This window comes from Pinus tabuliformis, chromosome 2_1 (genome assembly GCF_031772625.1).
Source record: "Pinus tabuliformis cultivar Carrire ecotype Pingquan chromosome 2_1, CPIR1, whole genome shotgun sequence".
NCBI lineage: Eukaryota > Viridiplantae > Streptophyta > Pinopsida > Pinales > Pinaceae > Pinus > Pinus tabuliformis.
The window spans coordinates 197,279,604-197,300,187 of NC_142299.1; the positions used below are offsets into that span (position 1 = coordinate 197,279,604).

At 36.9% G+C, this 20,584-nt stretch overlaps 1 pseudogene; it reads left to right on the plus strand.

Annotated features, from left to right (window-relative positions):
- The first annotated feature begins 3,243 nt into the window (after window positions 1-3,243).
- LOC149199395 (uncharacterized) overlaps window positions 3,244-20,584 on the plus strand; it is a 43,280-nt pseudogene continuing 25,939 nt past the window's right edge.

Here is a 20,584-nt window from a genome sequence, read left to right on the forward strand (position 1 = left end):
TATGTCTATAAGATAGTTAATCAATAATTGTGGTTTTTGCTAAATGTTAATTATCTCTCCTTTTGTTTCTTTGTCTTCATATGTTAGTTTTCTCACAACAGCATCATAAGTCAGTATTTGGCTATGACTCTTTCTGTCTACTCGATTAAAAATCATAGACATATGGCTATCATATTTTGCCCAACTATCAATATGAATGAACTCACAATCATTTATAAATTGTTAATCTTCATTGTTAAGAAGATTTGACTTTTTCCTGTAACATGAAATAGTAATTTAGTTCAATTAACTTGTACATAAATGAATTTTTCAACATTAATCAAATATACATTTTAAACGTCTTACCATGTAAGCTGCATCCTTGAATTTGTTTTCCCCTTGAAGCTTGACAATATCATTGCCAATTATGTGTCTGAATGAAATGTCACAAATCTCCATAATGGTGATGATGTCACTTCTACAAATCCCGCAACCACTTTATTAAGAGCTTGATAAGTATAAGGGTCACTATCATAGTAAATGTTTGGAATATTGAAACCATGGGGAATATCTACAATAACTAGGTCATAATCCCTTTTTGTTATGAGTTTAATAATGTCTTCACAGTCACCTTGTATTACTTGATATTGAATAGTGTCTAGCCCATTCCAAATGAAATGATTAAGAGTTGGATCAAGTTCAAAATTCTTAATACGTTGCTTCCTTAGTCTTTCAATCTTTATTTTTTCAATAAAGGTCTTGAAACTATCCGGTGCTCCATTATCTTGCTTCCTCATCTTTTATAAAATAAACAAATATATGTGTAAGTTATAAATTAAAAATAGTACACATATGAATAAAAATGAATGTATAAATAAAGATACATTTTTAAATGCAAGATAAAAAGATTTTAATGTTGATGTTGAACTTGAATATGGATAGTTGCGTACAACATCATCCCAACTATCTTCATTCGACAATCTAACCATTTATTCTTGAATTTTCATGTAAACTTTGTGACTGCATAGATAAAGTAACAAAAAGTTAATATAATGATATGTATAACAAATACTACCAAGAACAACATGGTTTATTTAAAATATAACTATAATCTAGAAATAAATAAAAATAATTCTGCAAACTTACTTTTGAAATTCTTCAGACATTTCCTCCAATGATAATTCCCCTGACCTCACATGAGACAATATTGTTTTGATAATTTTTTCATCTTTCAATCCTTGCATCGCCCTCCAAGGCATGATAGTCATATCGTCTGGAAGTTGCCTTAGTTCAGGAGCTGATTTACTATTGCTACATATCAATGGCTTAGACTTTTTGACCATCTGGTTTTTAATGCCATTGTCTTCCCACGTGCTAAAAATCTCATCAATCAACTTCCAAGCATCTCCAGTTCTAAATGCCAATTGGAAAATGTTATCAACACCTCTGAATAAATCACTATTTTTGTTGCCTTTTCCACCTTTTGAATTGGTTTCTCTTCAATTTGATAGCATATTTCCATACAACATTCCTTTCGGAAATCTGTAGTAACATTTATCTTATCCCCACCAAATTTTTCTTGAAATTCACTATGAATAAATCTAACCCTTTGGATGAAATTCATATACATTCTATATTCATTATCTGAATTATGATCCCATGCCACTAACTTTGCTTCTGTTTCATTTAAACCAGCATAAATGATACATTTCATTGTTTCAAAATCTGGGTTATTAGGATATTCCTCCATCAATTGTCTTTGAGCTTCTACAGAATGGTTCCTCCCAAGCACATAATAATTGTATTCAAAACATTTTGACTTATCAAATGCTTCTTTGTTGGGAACTTGAAGTGGATCAACAAGAAGCACATAACTAACCACATGAGAATATGGATTGTACCTCATCAATGTATTCAAGTTGTGAACATGTAGATGGTGTGGCTTTTTGACTTGATATTGACATTTTCCTTCACTTGCCTTATAGGTTTGTCTGACATTAAGCTGAAATGTACGACCACCATCAATTAAGTTTCTCTTTGTCAAATTCTGTCAAATGGCATTTTGTTTTTTTTTATATAATGCCATCATCTAAATCAGCTCCTGGTGTAATGATTTCTCTGCTTTCTTTTAAAGTTTCACTAGGTTCTTGACTGCTGGTAATGACTACTTCAAAATCTTCAACTTTACTTTTCTTCATCATAACATTCTCAACAGATTTATTCTTGGGCATTGTTACTTTTGGTCTTTTACGACTTTTCTCTGTTCCAATGCCATCTTTAGTAATGGCAACATATGCTTCACTATTAGTTTCAACTTCATCGTCCTCAAAAGTAACTTGTTTACCCTTGCTAGATTTATCCGCCAGAGACCTTTTTTTTTATTCTTTTGATGTAGTTTTGTAGCATCATCAATTACTACATTTTTCTTGTTTTCCGTATCTTCTTCTGACACTGAGTAAAAACTGCTGACAACTTTCATGATATCATGCTCTATGAAATGAATTCCTACCAACCTAATTGAACAACTTTGAACAAAATTCTGCTAAACAAAATATCATATATCAATAAAAACAAAGTTAAAAAAATATAATGAGACGCTTTCAAGAATGCAAAATACAAATATAAATAACAATACTTACGATGTTTTGTGTCATCTCATTTACGATTTTTTTACACAACTTTGTAGATACCTCTCTCGTGTCATACAATGAATATGATAGTCGGTATTTAATCCTTTCATGTGACTTGGGAGCTTTTGTAAGTACATAAACAACTTCAGTGTCTGGTACCGAACACATATCTATGACTCTTCCCATCACCTCAAAATTTCCATTATCATTTGGTATATCAATATATAGATACATATTCATATTTGTGCTTTATTTTTCTTTCACATACCAGATTCTTGATGAAAATTTCACCTCTTTTGAATTCCTCCAGTCTGAAATTATCTTCTTATCACTTGAGGCACTTGAAAGATTTGTAGCCATGAGCTCAGGTGGAGTTTGTTCACCAATGTTTCTTGAATATGAACCTTTAAGAGTCTTTGGTCCAGAAAGATTCACAGAAATTTTCTTTGATGCCATTTTCTTGAAAAATAGAAACACATAAATCAGTAAATAACAAAAACATATTAAGTTAAATTAACAACAAAAATATATCATAAATTTTTTATTTGTATAATCAGAATCTCCCAGCCACCCCTAACGGGCGGGTAGGCAGGTCGGCGCTGTGCGGGTCAGTGGGCGGGTGGGAGGTTGGGTGATGGACGGTGGGGCAGCGTGGACAGCTGGGCGGGTGAGGGCGGGAGGGGTCGACGGGTGGGCCAGGTGGGTGTCGGTGAGATGGGTGCGCGGTGTGGGCGAGCGGGCGGTGGATGGGGATGAGTGTGCAGGGGTGCCGCACCCTGCCCCCTCCACCCCCACGTCGACCCTCTTCCCTCACAAACACCTGCCTCTCCCCCATCCCTCTCGCCCTCCCCCTCACCCGCACGCCCTCCCCGCCACCCTCTCCATACACGTGCCCACACCTCCCCCTCCCCCCTCGTCCACCCCTCACCCACCCCTCCACTCACCCACCCCCTCGCTCTACCCATTACCGACCCGCGCCCTTCCCACCACACACTCTCGCCCTGCCACCGCACCCTCCTCCCCCTCTCCACCCACACACTCGCCACACCCTCACGCTCCCCCTCTCCCTCTCCACCCACCCCTTCCCTCCCTCCCTACCCACCCCTCCCTCCCTCCTCACCCCCACCCACGGCCCCTCCCTCGCTCCCCCGCCCCCATTTTCTCCCTCCCTGCCCGACTCCCCTCCCCTCCCTCCCTCCCCCCCCCACCCCCCCTCCCCTCCCATGACCTCCCCTGCCCTCGCTGGTGGCCCACTCCCCCCCCCCAGGGCCCAGGACCGACTGGCGGCCGGGCGATTCCGGGAATTGGCCGGTTGCCAGTCAGGCGGGGGGGTGGGTCGCAGGGGTGGCATGGCCAGCGGCCTGCCACCCCACCTGAATGGGGGCCGGACGATTCTGGGAATCGCCTACACCACCCCGGTGGCCTACCCCCCTACCCGACTAACGGCTGGGCGATTCCCAGAATCGCCTGGCCGTTAGTTGGGCAGGGGGGTTTGCCGCTAGCAAGGGCAGGGAGGTCGTGGGCGGGGAGGGCGAGGAGGGAGGGGTGGCGCGCGGGGAGGGAGGGGAGGGGCAAGGTGGGGAGGGAGGTGGGGGGCCGTGGGAAGGGGGGCATAGAGGGAGGGAGAGGAGGGGAGGGGAGGGGGGCCATGGGCGGGGAGGGGAGGCATGTGGGAAGGGAGGGGAGTGGGCGGGTAGGGAGGGAGGGAGGGAGGAAGGCGGGGGTGGGCGGTGGGAGGTGTGGGGGGGCAGGAGGTGGTGGGGGTGCCGTGGGAAGGGTGTGGGGAGGTAGGGGGGGGGTAGGGACGGGTGTGGGGAGGCTGTGGGAGGGGGGGCGGGCGGGGAGGAAAGGAGTGGGGTGTGCGGGGAGGGAGGGAAGGATGGGGAGCGGGAGGGGAGGGATGGAGGGTGGGAGTGGAGGGAGGGGATGGGGAGGGCAGGGGAGGGAGGGAAGGAGGGGGAGGGCGTGTGAGGTGAGGGGGAGGGCGAGCGTGAGGGGGTGGGGAGGGTGGCCGCGTGGGGAGGATGGGTGAGGCTAGGAGGGCACGTGAGGCGAGGGGTTGGATGACGGGGAGGGCGTGCGGGTGAGGGGGGATGAGGGTGAGGGGCAGGTGCGGGTAGGGATGGGAGGGTTGGCGAGTCGTGTGGGGATGTGGAGGGGGGGTAAGGAGGCAGGGGCATGGGGTGTGGGTGAGGGGGGTGAGAGTGTCGAGGGGGGGTTGGTAGTAGGGGGCGAGTCAGGCTGCGATGCCCACCTCGATAGCTTGCTCGTTAGCCGCGGGGTTTGGGCGATTCTGAGAATCACCCAACCACTGAGACAGGCGAGCGAGCTATTGGGGTGGGCACCACAGCCCTCACACCCCACCCCCCCATGCCCTCACACCCCGCCCGACCTCCCCGCCCACCGCGCGACACCACAGCGACCCACCCACGGCTATTGGGCGATTGAGTTTGATCGAGCCCACCATGCTCACGATGGACGTAATTGTTATTTTGGCTCAAAAAAATTATTAATTTAAAAAAAAAAATCTTCATCATTAAATTAATTTAATATGAAAATTTTCAAGGAAAAATATTTAACTTACCTTTCAATTGCGAGAATTCTTCATTGAATATGTTGTTGATAGCAATATAGCTACTCCACAAATTCATGAGTCTTTCAACGAACTTCAGAAAACCTAGATGTGATGTGAGTAATAATGATAATGAAATTTAATATATAAGTGAAATTACGGAGATGTTTTAACGTACGGTTAATGTGGGATAATTTGTTTTAAAATATTATAAACCGAATATCGTAGAATTGTTTTACAACGAGTTGAATGTGGGATTAATTTGTTTTAGAATATATTATTAAAAAAATAAATCAATTGTTTAGTAAATATTATATACTTTAACTATTAAAATAATTAATGTAGAAGGTGTAGTTTACAATTTTAATTTTAGTGATTTATTTCATAAAAGAATTTATTTTACATTCTTCAATAAATTGTAGAATAAAATAATGAAGGTAAGTAAATCTAACAAACTTTTTGGAGGGAAATATTTTCGCGAGAATTTTTTGAGGGAAATATTTTCGTGAAACTTTTTGGAGGGAATATTTTTGGAGGGAAAATTTCATTCTTTAAGCTATATAATATCTTTAGGAGACTCTCCATTTTTATCATTCAACATATTCTATTTGAAAGGGATGGATTGTTCTGATAGTGAAGTTTCGATTTATACACCATCAACATCTTCATCGCATAACAAATCTATTCATATTGATGAGTATAGCGGGAATTATTCCACTATGAATAGAAATTCAATTCTTCTACTTAGTCCTAATTCTAAGGACTATGAAAGCAGTAGTGATGAATAGCATGATGGTGAAGTTCAAAAGAATGGAGTGTCACGATGTCCACTTAGTCCTAATTCTGAGGCCTATGAGAGTAGCAGTTTTGAAGAGCATGATGGTGAAGTTCAAAAGAATGGAGTGTCACGGTGTCCACTTAGTCCTAATTCTGAGGACAATGAGAGTAGCCGTTTTGAAGAGAATGATGGTGAATTTCAAAAGAATGGAGTGTCATGGTGTCCACTTAGTCCTAATACTAAGGACTATGAGAGCAGTAGTGATGAAGAGCGTGATAATGAACTCCAAAAGAACGGAGTGTCAAAGTGTCCACTTAGTCCTAATTCTAAGGACTATGAGAGTAGTAGTGATGAAGAGCATAATGATGAACTTCAAAAGTATGGAGTGTCATGGTGTCTAGTTAGTCCTAATTCTAAGGACTATGAGAGTAGCAGTGATGAAGAGTGGGATGATGAATTTCAAAAGATTGGAGTGTCGCGGTGTCCACTTAGTCCTAATTCTGAGGACTGTGAGAGCAATAGTTATGAAGAGCTTGATGATGAATTTAAAAAGAATGGAGTGTCACAGTGTGCTCTTAGTCCTAATTCTAAGGACTATGAGAGCAGTAGTGATGAAGGACAAGATGATGCACTTAGTCCTAATTCTAATGAGTATAAAGGTAGCAGTGACAAAGGACAAGATGTAGCATCTTCAATAAGTAAAAAGTCACATTTTCGATGTAGTCCTAATTCTATGGACTATGAGAGTAGCACTGACAATGCACATGAGGAAGAATATACATTAAACATTGAGTCAAATTTTCCATTCAGTCTGAATTCTAAGGACTATGACAGTAGCACTGAAGAAGGGGAAGATGAAGAATATCCTCCAAGTCAATATTTAAAAAGTAGAGTTGATCATAGTGTGGATAACATTCCTCTTAATGATGATGAAAATCCTTATACAAATGATGATCCAATGATGGAGACGTTACCAAGAAATATTGTATCGAGGAGTAGGAGCAGACCTTTCCATATCAATGCAAGTTGTTCTAGTTATACAAGGGGTAGAGCAGAATATCTGACGAGAAGAAGTTCTATCAACACTCTCATTTCAAGTGAATGTTGCCAAAAAAATTGCTTGAAACATATGGATTTCACATTTGCATTAGAAAGCAGGAAGAGATATTTGTCAATGAATAAAAGCATGCAAAATTCATATTTAGTTGGGTGCATGCAATCTACATAGTCAGGTTATGATTATCATATTAGGAATTTATTTATGTGTAGAAAAGCTTTCAAAATCTTTCATTCGATTGGGAATTTTCGTCTCTCGAGAATTCAAGAAAATTTGGAAAAGGATCCCACATTTTATTCAGAAGTACATCATAAAAGACAGTTTGGGCCATTATCAAATACTGCAATGTCATGGATGAAAGATATCTTTGCAAAGCATGGAGAGTGTATTCCAAATAGAGAGACAATCCATATTCTAGATAATTTTTCAAGACGATAAATCTACAACTTATACAAAGAATATGCAAAAAGTGCTGAGGGACATGGCTGGTTTATTACATATCAATATTTTGTGAAGGTATGGAAGAAAGAATTCAACAATGTCCATATTCCTAAGAAGACAAGGATACAGATTTGCAGTACATGTGCTTCTCTTAACTAAAAAAGGGGCAAATGTGAAGGCTCAGAAAGAGGTAAGCATTCATAACTTTAACTTTTAAAATTGTATAGTCATCAACTATGAAAACATATTTCTTAATGAATTTCTTTTATGTTGTGTAGATTCAATTGTCAAAGAACTTCAGGAGCATTGCGAACAACAAACAAACGAAAGGAAGAAGTTGTACAAGCATCGAAAGAAGTGTTATGACAATCCAAATAAATATTTGGGTTTGATAATTGATGGTATGGACCAAAAGAAAACACTTTTACCACATTTTGTTTGCACACCAAAAAATTTACAGGAGGAAAATTTTATTCAGTTTCACTTGGTCGGTTGTATGGTCTTTAATGGGAAAATGTTTCCAAGGGTGTACTTCACAGCTCCATATATTCATAATGATGCAAATCTGACCATAACCATAATTCATGATGTGACTTCTCATTGGTCTAGTAATCTTCCTGAAGTTTTGTATCTACAATTGGACAACACTTTCCGTGAAAACAAAAATCAAGTTGTGTTTGGATATCTAAACATGCTTATTGAATTGAGATTTTTTCAAAAGGTAAAGGTTAGTTTCCTTCTAGTTTGGTACACTCATGACCATATTGATCAGATGTTTAGTCATTTTTCAGTCACATTGAGGAGGAAGGAAGTTGAGAGCTTGCCATCACTAATTGAATATATCAATAAATCATACATGCCAGAGCCTACTTTTGATGTGTTGGAAGAAACTGTTGACATGCGAAGGTTTATTCTGGGATCATATGGTGAGGGGAAATGCATTGAACAACTTAATGACATTAGCTTCCAACATCAATTTCGTATCAAAAAAATTGATGGAAAAACAGTAATATGGGGCAAGAAGTATTCAACTACTACAAAATGGGCACCATCATCAGGTTTGCAATTTTTGAAGTTCATTCCACATAATCTAATATTTGCATCAAAAATATTGTTATTATAATCAATTGGTGAGGTTTAGAATGCACGTCGACAGAATAGAGATATAAATTATTCTGATTGCCTGGAAGAAATTAAAAAATGTATTAGATATACATATGAGTACTTTGACATTGCTGATTCAGTTTGGTGGGAGTCATTTTTCAATAATCAAAGTGATATCATTTCAATAACAACAAATGAAGATATACCTATGAAAAATCCATTTATTTTGCCACGAAATATGTCGAATGAACATGAGGAAATAAACATTGTTGAACAACAACAATCTCAAGGTATTATTAATTCTTCATAGGTAGCGGAAAGAGAGATGTATATTGGTTCTAGAAGATCTTGTTCACAATGTGAAGCAATGGAAGACCTTTATAGGGGTTCAATACAGGATATTAAGGAGGGTTGCATGATTGCAGTGCTAGCAGATGGAGATCCCAATGGCTATCCATTCTCAGTTGCTAAAGTTATAAAGGTCTTTACAGAAAATGAGGATGTTACAAGTGTTGAAGTACATTGGTATGCCACAAATACACACCCATTCAATGGTGTGTATATGATCGGAAGAGAAAAAGAAAGGGTACAAATATAAATCGCCACTACACAGACATATTAAAATTGGAGGATGTTGACATACTTGTTTATGACTTCAATTTAATAAAGAGAGGAACTCTTCGCTTCAAGATGATAGATATTTTGAAAAGGTTGTTACCAGAAGGAACAATGTTGATATGGGAGTCTGCTGAAACCAGTCGTAGATCTAGAAGAATTTTGAATCCTGAAATGTTGGGCATGCATGTGGACTCAGATGGGGCACTAGTTGATGAAAGAGAAGAATATGGAACATCTTCATCAGCATCCAGTCACTCATCCGAAGATGTGAATTCTGATGGTGTGCAAGAAAATATGAGTGATTTTGAATAATTGTTTAAGACAGTTTATATAACTAATGTATGCATCATATCTTCAAATAAAATTAATGATTTCCATATGGTGTTAAATGAGAAGTTATGAGGCATTTTTATGTTGTTGGATTATATGTCTTAATTATGATAAATTTTATTGTTTAAAATATCTACAATGAAATATTAAATTAGAGATATAGTGTATGTTTTATTCAATATACAAAGAATGACTTTTGAATTCATTTAGTGATGTAATTTGTTCATAATGTCATGGTTTTTTAATTCTATAGTTGAAAAAATTTCAATTTCTTTTGTATCTAGCATGTTATGGTTGAAAACATGTTGAATTTATACTTAGGAAAGAAAAATGATATTCTACCAAAAACATTAATGTGTTTTTTCCTCATAAACAACTTTGTTTGACACATAAAAATTTGGTTTTACTAGCATTTTCTAAAATTTTTGAAAATTGACCCTAAAAAAAAAACATTGTTCTAGTATCATCACTTTCGTTTTGAATTTTGCACGAAAATTTCATAGTAAATTTCGTAGTCACTGCCATTTTTAAAACATGTTCAAAATTGACGCCTAAAAAATAAAAACATCATTCCAGTATACACACTTTTCATTTTTAGCACTGTTTTTGATGTTTTTTCGGGGTTTTTTGGCCAGAGTTCCCATTTTGAGTTTATAGTTCCCGTTTCAAAGTTTACATTGTTCTTGGAAGGTAGCTAGAATTACATAGGATGGAAAGATAGAATGGAGGTTGTATTAGATGACAATGGCTTGAAGGAATTCATTGATCAAGAAATCCCAAAGCCAACTTCAACTAATGCACAAGATTTGGCTGAGTGGAAGAAGTGTGTGGCAAAGTAGAGATGGATCATCCTTGAGGGAGTTCGAGACCATATATTCTTGATTCTCCATGGGAAGGAAACTCCATTTTCAATGTGGAAGACATTGATGGAGCTCTACCAAAATAGTAGTGATCAGAGGAAATTGTCGCTCAAGGATAAGCTTAGAAGAATCAATATGGAGAAGGGCGATACTATTTCCGCATATCTGAACAAGCTCACCACCTGCATAGATGAGCTTGGCAGTGTGAGAATAACTATTGTTGATGATGATATGGTGAGCCTCACTCTCCTTGGCCTTCCAAAGAGTTGGAATAGCTACTAGGACTCTGTGAATGGAAGGAAGAAACTGCCAGATTGGGAATGACTATGGTCGGATCTTATGCAGGAGGAGATCAGGAGGAGCACACGAGATGGTTATTCATCCAAGAATGATGATGAAGAAAATCTTGCCTTACCAAGTAAGGCAAGGAAAGGGAAGGGGAAGGCTTCCCATTTTCAAATCGAATTCTTCTCATGGAGGGAGGAAGGGTGACATATCTAAAAGTAATATGCTTTAATTGTCATAATATGGGACATCATGTGACTAATTTCCCATTGAAGAAGTCCAAGAAGGGACCCTCGGAAGGATCGGAAGGTGAGGCATTAGCCTCTTAGTTCAAAATGTACTTTACCGTCATCACATGCATGGTGTCATCAATGATGGGTTTTGTTTGGTATCTTGACAGTGGAGCCTCATTCCACATGACCGGAGATAAAAAAAAAATAGTGCCTTGGAGGAAAAAGACCTCAAGATTCACATAGAGATGGGTGACAATGGAAGGTATAATGTTTTAGGAGTGGGCACGATTTCTTTTTAGAGGGAACATGGAGCTCCTCTCACCTTGATAGATGTGATGTATGTGCCTGGACAGAAGAAGAACTTGGTATTGTTCGCGATGTTGGAGGACAAAGGCTATGATGTTGTCTTCAGTAAAGGAAAGGCATTCCTAAGACACATAGCCACGGGTCAGACCAAGAGGATAGGGATTTGAGTGAAGAATCTCTATAAACTGGAGGTAGATGATTATGCAACATTGAGTACGAAAGCATAATTGGTGAAAATTCAAGACATTGGTGTTGAACCTCAGAATTACCCTTTCTCATTTCTTTCCCTTGTTTTCCATAAAAATGCAAATCCCCATCACTGATAAATGATAGATTTTGTCTCAAGGAGTACATTAAATTATTGACATGTTATACTTTTATGTTTTTACTATTTGAATAAGTTTTTGAAAATTAGCTACGTAATGGAACCTAGTCTGCAACTATCTATGTGTTCCATAGCTACATCCATGGTTTAGCAGGTTACAGGTGTCAAACGAAGAAACCGACCACATGGGCATCTCTGGAATCATCTCAACATGGATCCTATCCTAGTCACCCAACCCAAATCGATAAAAAATCCAGCTCAAGACCACAGTCAAAGTTGGAGTCAAATATATGAATCCCGGAAACAATAGGACTCTTTGTCTACCCTTTCGTGGTTAATTATTAAATCCAATAGTTATGTTGAAGCATTGACTCAGATCAGCCACCTGTGTCAATGGTTCTATGCAACCATCTTGCTCGAATTCATGTCACCTGTAGCTGATCAAACATTTATGTAGTCCTATTGTGATACGTGTAGACCACCTATAGCTAATTTTCCTCAAAAGATAGTTATGAATATTTTCTTTTAAATACCAGTTGTACAGAACCAGAAAGGGTTCGAAGTTTTTGATGTATTAAGTTTAGACTTATCAGCTCTGTAATTTTGGACTTTTGTTCCTGTTTTATAATACAAAGCCATGTGTTGACTGATGATTAGTTGAAGGATCATTTTGAATTAAGTTAGAAGCTCAACCCAGTCAGTTGCAGAGGGCCCCTGTGCTAAAGGAGGTTTTCTTTTCATTTGTTTTGTTTGTTCAGTTTTAATTTCATCATTTTCTTTTAGCAGTGTTTGTAGCTTAGGTTGATTTCTTGTAGATTGATTTGTTTTAGTTCTGATCAGTAGCATAATGTTAGAATTCAATTGTGTAGTTTTTTTTCTCCAATCCATTTCATAAATGAAATGAATTTGTTTCTAAACAAAATAAGATTGAAAGTAATGAGGATGCATTGTTGATTAGTTTACACACTGTTTTTATTATTTATTTTCTAGTTTAGGTTTTCAATGCATTGTATTAGTGAATGTTTTTGGTCACCATTTAAAGATGATATTCATCCTAAACTAAATGGTTAAACATTCACTTTACATAAGGGTTGAAACCAATCAATTACCTTCTACATCTTTTTATTTAGTTTTACTAGATCATGAAGTACAAAAGTTGCTTGAATTCCATCTCAAGGAGGTTATCTTTCAAAATTGAAGGTTAGAGTAACTAGAAGTACTTCAGTTAATTTCATTCCCTATATTTATTTCAATATGACTCACAACTTTACCTTTTGGTTTTAAGAATTAGATTCATGAATTAGGATTAGATGACAAGATAGGACATATGCTCTATTTTTTTCGTTCTTTTAACTTAGATTTTGATTAGTTTTAAGCTCTTGGGGTCACCTTTAGGAAGTTTAGATTCAGTTTCTCATAGTTCAAAATTTGCATCATTAGGAATCAAAGAACAAAAACCCCCAAAACAATATAAAATACAAAACAACGAAGTAAGAAGGGTTAACTAAGCACATACAGTGCACTACACTTCATCAGCTTACAAACCTCATTTGATAATTTATGAAAAGAAATTTAGGACACTAAATTGACTAAACATTTTGGCGCCATTGTTGAGGAAGTGTAATTATATAACCTTATCTCTTACATTAAAATAAATGATATGCATAGAGAAAGAGACTCTAGGGGTATATTTATAGTTAGAGGCAGGAGTTCAATTCCTACAACACCACCTACTCCACCAAGAACAAGAAGAGATACACCTCCATCTCAAGGTTGTACTCCCAGCCATAGAACTCCTGAAATTCTAATGTCAAAGATCCAATCAAAAGAATCTCCTACTTCATCTACCAAGGCAGTCTTAGAGGAGAAAAATCTTGGGTCTCCAACAGCAGGAGTAGCCTTTTTTACCTCCACAGGGGAGCGCATTTTAGTTGAAGAATTAGGAATACCTAGTGAGGAAGAAGAAGTAGAACCTCTCTCCCATATCCAATTAATAGAAGAACCAGAGGAAGAGAAAGTAACCTTGCAGGTTGAACCTTATACTGACTCTGAAGAAACTATGATGCCAGAAGAAGGGGAGGATGGAGAATTCACGCCGTTTGGAGGAGGGGGTAGAGGAAGAGGTAGAGGAAATAGGAAAATAGATAACTATTTTGGATTCCATATAGTGGATGAAGAAACAAATTCCACAATGAAAAATATCTCACCTTTTGTCCTCCCAAATTTCCATGGGTTGAAAAGTAAGAATCCTGAAACAATTTTATTTGAGTTTGAAGTCTTGTGCAAAACCTATGATTATTTAGAAGACTCTCATAAACTTAATTTTTTCCCTTCAACACTGAAAGGAGCTGCTTTGAAGTGGTTCATGAGCTTAGTCACTCTATCCATTAGAACATGGAATGACATGAAAAAAGTGTTTTTGGATAGGTATTTGGATTATTGCATGCCTACTAATCACAAAGATGAAGTGTTCAAAATGATGCAAAGAGAGCATGAAAATTTAGAGGATTTAATTGAGAGATTCAACTATAATTTGAAAAGAGCAAAGGTGGACAATTTAGATGAAGATACCTTAAAATCTCTTTTATTAAGAGGCATTAGAGATGAGTGGATAAACATCCTTAACATGATGGGGAAGGGAGATATCTCTCAACTCCCATTAAATGACATAGGAGAATTATGTTTTCATCTATCAAGAGGTAAATCCAAAACTGGGAAAGGTCCAAGAGATCCTTCTCTTGTTAGAGTAAGTAAATTTGCAATTGGATCAGTGAGTAGGGCAGAAATTGGTAATATTCTTGATGAATTCAAAACAGATATTCTAAGGAGCCTTAGTGAGCAAATAGACACCCTTAAGGTGCAAAACATGTAGAAATCTGAGGTTATTTCTTTAGCTATTTTCTGTCCAAAATGCAGGAAAAAAATGCTCTAAGAGAATGCCCTTTGGATGCAAAAATTATAGAGACTTGTATGATTTTCTCAAAAAAACATGAGACCAAGGGTTGTCCTTTGATTCTAGGTCTTAAGGTTTTTTTTCAAGAAGAAACAGTTCCAAATTCAACAAAACCTCTTTGCTTTGTCTCTGGAACACCTTGGCAAGGGCCACAAATCAAGAATTTAACAATCAAATGTATCTTCAACACTCACCAAATTGGAATTCTTGGTAGCAACCTTGGCCTCAACCTCAATCTCAATCTCAACCTTGGGCTCAAGGAGTACAAAATCCTTATGGGAGATTTTCTCAATATTATCAATATCCTCCATCATATCAGAATTATCCTCCCCCACACATTCCACAACAAAATCAGCAGCCACAACTTCAAAATCAGAACCCTCAACTTTCATTACCATTTCCACAACAAAATCCACAACAAAACCAAAATCCTCAACTCTTACTGCCATTTCAGCAGAGACCAAATCAGCTACCTGCCCAACCATTACCAAACCCCAACAATAAAAATCCTCAGAATACTTACATGGTGGAAGGACAACAATTTCCAACTTATATGATCACTCCTCTAGATCTCAATGATGTTCAACTAAGATCTGGTAGGATATTAGAAAAGGAAAGGCCTTCTATAGTTATTCAGGAACAAGACAATTCTAAGGAAGATTCTCTACAACCCAATAAAAGTTTCGAGGGAACATGTCTCCAAAACCAAAATACTGAAAATGAAAAATAGAAAGAACCAATGAACTCAACTCCTATCATTGAACAACCAGTATCTACTTCTGGACCTCCTTTTCCTGAAAGATTACAAGTTGATAGAGGAGTAGAAAAGCAGATCAGGTTGCCTAATTATGATTTTCTAGATGAATTAAAATATGTCTGTATCAAAATCCATTTGTTACAAGCCATTAAGGAGAATCCAATCCTAGCTAAAACAATAAAAGAGTTGAGCATAAAGAAACTCGGAAGAAAAGGAAAGGAAATGAAAAGAATTCACCTGGTAGGAAAATAGCAGATCTATAATGATGGGAAAAATTGCCATACAAAAATATGTAGATCGAGGAAGTCCAATTGTGAAAACACATATCAATGGAGTTGAAATTACAAATACATTGATTGATTTAGGAGCAGAAATAAACATCATGAGCAAACAAACCATGGAATAGCTCAAGCTTCCTAATCTTCTTTACACACCTACATTACTGCAAATAGCAGACAGATCTGTAATCAAAGCAGATGGAATGTTATAAGATATTTCATTATCCTTAGATTCTTGGGAATATCTTTTTGATTTTATGATGTTAACACCCAAGAACAATCAAGGAGGACATCCACTCATATTAGGAAGACCTTGGCTGGCCACAACTGCTGCTTTCATTAGTTGTAGATCTGGTGATATGTATATTTCTGATGGGAATTCAACAAAGAAATTCACTATATATCCTCCAACAAGAACAATCACAGAAATAGATGAAAAAGAATGGATTGATGATGAAAATGACATTCAACCTCTCTTTACTATTTCAGATATTAGTGAAGATAGTCAAATCTTAAATACAATGGAAAATTTTGAATCATCTCTAGAATATGAACATGATTAATTTCAAGAAAAATCCAATATTGAATATTTGTCATCTAGGCAGATGTCTCTTTATTCTATGGAAGAATTTGGTAGCTCTATAATTGAAATCTTTCCAGGGAGATCACTGAACATAAACAATAACTTGGAGAAATTACAACTGGAAAAGCTAATCAAGACATTACAACAACATTTTGTTGCATATGCATGGGAATATATTGACATGAAAGGAATTAGTCCTAAGACTTGTATACATCACATCTATATTGAGGAAAATTGTAGACCTATCAGACAATCTCAGAGAAGGATGAATCCAAATCTTAGGGAAATTGTGAAAGAAAAGTTGCAAACACTATTGAATTTAAACTTCATTTACCCAATTTCAGATAGTCAATGGGTTTCCCCTTTAGTTATTGTGCCTAAAAATAATGGTAAATGGAGGGTGTGCATTGATTACTGAGAATTGAATAAAGCTACCCTTAAATATCATTTTCCTTTGCCCTTTATAGATCAAGTGTTAGATACATTAAAAGGTAAGAAGTTTTTCTCATTCTTGGATGGTTTTAGTGGTTATAATCAAATTTAGGTGGCACCTGAAGATCAAGATAATACCACATTTACTTGTCCATGGGAAACCTATGCCTACCGAGTACTTCATTTTGGGTTATATAATGCACCTGTAACATTCCAAAGAGCAGTACTTGGAATTTTTTCTGATCTAATACACGATTGTGTAGAGGTATATATGGATGAATGTATAGTCTATGGGAATACATTTGAAGAAGCTTTGGAAAATTTGGAAAAAATTCTTAAAAGATGTAAGGAAGCAAACCTTTCACTAAGCCATGAAAAATGTTTTATGATGTTTACAAAAGGTATTTTTTTAGGGCATCACATTTCAGGAGATGGGATTAGAGTTGATAAATATAAAGTTGAAGCCATCTCTAAATTATCAATTCCAAATTTCCAAAAGGATGTTCGAAGTTTTCTAGGATTTACAGGATACTATAGATGATTTATAGAAAATTTCACTAAAATAGCATCCCCACTCTTCAAATTACTCACCAAGGATTGTGAATTCAATTGGAATCTTTACTGCTAGTTAGCATTTGGGACTTTAAAAACAAAAATTTCTGAAGCACCCATCTTGAGAGGTCCAAATTGGAAACTACCTTTTCACATTTCAACAGATGCTTCAGATACAACTCTAGGAGCTATATTAGGACAAAAAGATTTGATTCCCTACGCCATCTACTATATAAGTAAGAACTTGACTCCCACTGAGTTGAATTATTTTGTAGCTGAAAAGGAATTTTTAGCTGGTGTTCATGAAATCAACAAGTTCAAACATTATATAACAGGTTATGAAACCTTTGTTCATATAGATCACTCTACAATTAGATTCTTAATGAATAAACCTATTACTAATGGTAGAGTTACAAGATGGCTTTTACTCTTGCAAGAATTCAATATTACTGTGATGGATAGACCTGGAAAACAAAACATAGTTGTTGATTTCTTGTCCAGAGTTCAAAATATCAAAGATGACATTCTGGTTGAAGATAAGTTTCTTGATGAATATCCTTTTGTAGTGACTACTCAATCTCCTTGGTTTGCAGATATTGCTAATTACTTAGTCACAGGGAAATTTCCTTCACATTTGTTTCCTAGAGAGAATAGAAAAATCATTCAGATAAGTGCAAGATACTCATGGATCACTAATGAATTTTATAAAACAAGCCCAGATCTTATGATCAAAAGATGTGTTAGGGAAGATGAAATGAATGAGATTCCTAAGGCATGATGTGTCATGTGGTGGACACTTTGCTGACAAGAGGACAACCTATAAAATACTTTCTTTAGGATATTATTGGCCATCCATCTTCAAAGATTCCAAAAAATATGTAAGGAGGTGTGATAGCTGCCATAGGGTAGGGAAACGTGCTCCTTCAAATGAAATGCCACTACAAATTCAGGTACTCATTGAACCTTTTGAAAAATGGGCCTTGGATTTTGTTGGACCAATTAAGCCTCCATCTAAGCAAAATAAGTATATATTGGTATGCATTGATTATGCCACTAAATGGGTAGAGGCCAAAGCATTACCTTTTGCTAATGAAAAATCTGTAGTTAATTTTCTTTTTGAGGACATCTTCACTTGTTTTGGTGTTCCAAGAGAAACTGTGACAGATCAAGGATCTCAATTTATATCTAAAATGGTGAAGGTTCTTGTGGAAGATTACAAGATCAAACATAGGAGATCTCCATCCACAAGAAAATGGTCAAGTTGAATCTACAAATAAGGTGATTGAAGTAATTCTCACTAAGACTGTGCATCTACATAGAATAGATTGGGCAAAAAGGCTTCCTAAAGCCTTATGGGCCTATAAAACTACATGGAGGAACACAACGGGACGCACACCCTATGAACTTGTTTATGGGAAACAAGCCCTATTCCCTATAGAGTTTCAAATCAAAACCTTCAAGATGGCAGTCCAATTGGGACTAGATTTATTAGAGGCATAGAAACATAGATTGGAGCAACTCAATGAACTTGATGAAATCAAGAAAGATGCAGTTCAAAGAACCAGTATAGTCCAACAAAAGAGGGCTAAATAGCATGATAAATATATTAAGGAAAAGAAGTTTCAAGCAGGAGATTGGGCACTATTGTTCAATTCAAAGTTCAAAGATTTTCAAGGGAAGTTTCAAACTCATTGGCTTGGGCCATATGAGATTGAAGAAGTCTTTAATAACGGAGCAGTAAAGATAAGGACGATAGATGGAAGCAAAATACCTCTTCTTGTGAATGGTCATCGGTTGAAGATATATCAGAAACCAATTTCAAGAGAGGAGTTCATGAAGATTTTCCAGAATAGCTCTGAAATAAAGCTAGCGAAGAAGAAGAATTCTTCTCCACTCACTTAATCTTTATTTTTCCTAAAAAATGATCAATAATATCTATATATATATCTATATATATATATATATATATATATATATATATATATATATATATATATATATATATATATATATCTATTGTATGAGGCTAAAAAACAATCATTGATTGGCATACTTATACATAAAATATAGAGTGAAAATCAGAGATCTCTGACATCCTATATTTTCCATTTCCTTTCTGTAATAAGTAGTGACAAAAAGAGACATTCATTTACAGTTCAAAGTCTGCAAATTCATCAGCTCATTCTATCTCATTCTGTTTTCATTTTTATTATAGTTTCAATTCATCTCACTGTCATATTTCATTTACATTTTACCTTTTTACGGTTTTACCCCATTTCACCCTATTTTTCATTTTATCTTACATCTAATTCCATCTCACTGTCATAACTCATTTCCATTTTATTTTTACACTGATATTCCATAGCCATCTTTCACTTTTCCTTCTTTTCACATTCTGTAGCTGATTCCATTCCACAGTTAATCTGATTCTGCAGCTACAACTTACTTATTAGTTTTGGCACAAATGAACATCTCACAAATAAATCATGAATTCAAGGAAATTGAAGAATCAAGTTTTGGAGATCAACCATGCTCAAAGTACTTACGGATCAACGCCAAAATAATTATCAAGCAAAAGGTTAAGCTCTCAAGGTAAATTGCAAAATTTATTTCAAATAGCAAGTTATAAACATAAGTAATGTATAATATGAATGATCGTATGTCTCCTTAACAAGTCATCACCTGATTTGATTGCCACTTCATGATACCACATCTTCGCCACATCTTCCACATTCGGTACCAAATGGCCTATGATAATTTCATCATACCACACCTCTGCTACATTCTCCATACTCTGTACTTAAACGATCTCTAATAACCCCATCTGTTAACGGTCAAAACTACAATGTGACCAACATATTCATGTCTCTCCAAACCCTCACTGTCTACTTATTCCACGCAAACCCATCGTTCTTTTTCACCATACCCGCAGTCATTCCATTTCATAGACCAAGAGAGTAATTCTGAAGGTTAGAAAATTCTACGAAATAGAGGCCATGGGACCCATTATCAGGACAAAGCCCATAGGGGCAAAATATATGGAAGGTTACCGACAACTCAAGGAGATGCTACAGAAAGCTGGATGGCTCAATTTCATTGAAAATTTTTATGGCCATCACAAAGAGATCACAAAATATTTTTCTAGATAATTCGATGGTACCAAAGTAGAAATTGGAGACATTAAGTTTGTAGTAACAAAATATTACATAGCAGAGGCTACAAAACTTCCAAGACTTGGTGAGAGATGGTTCAAAAATAAAGAATTTCATAGTGAATCATGGAAGGTAATCCTTAGGAACCCAGGTATGGATGTCACTGTGTCTAGAAAAGGAATTCCTATTTCAACACTTAAAAATAAATGGAGAAGCATGCTTTTGATATTACAAAAATTTATTACCTGTGAGGGAAGATTTGGATGCATGTATGTTTATCATATATGTTTATTGATGAACTTTATAGAAAATTGAAACATCAACCTCCCTTTCTTCCTTCTAAATACTTTAAGGAGGAT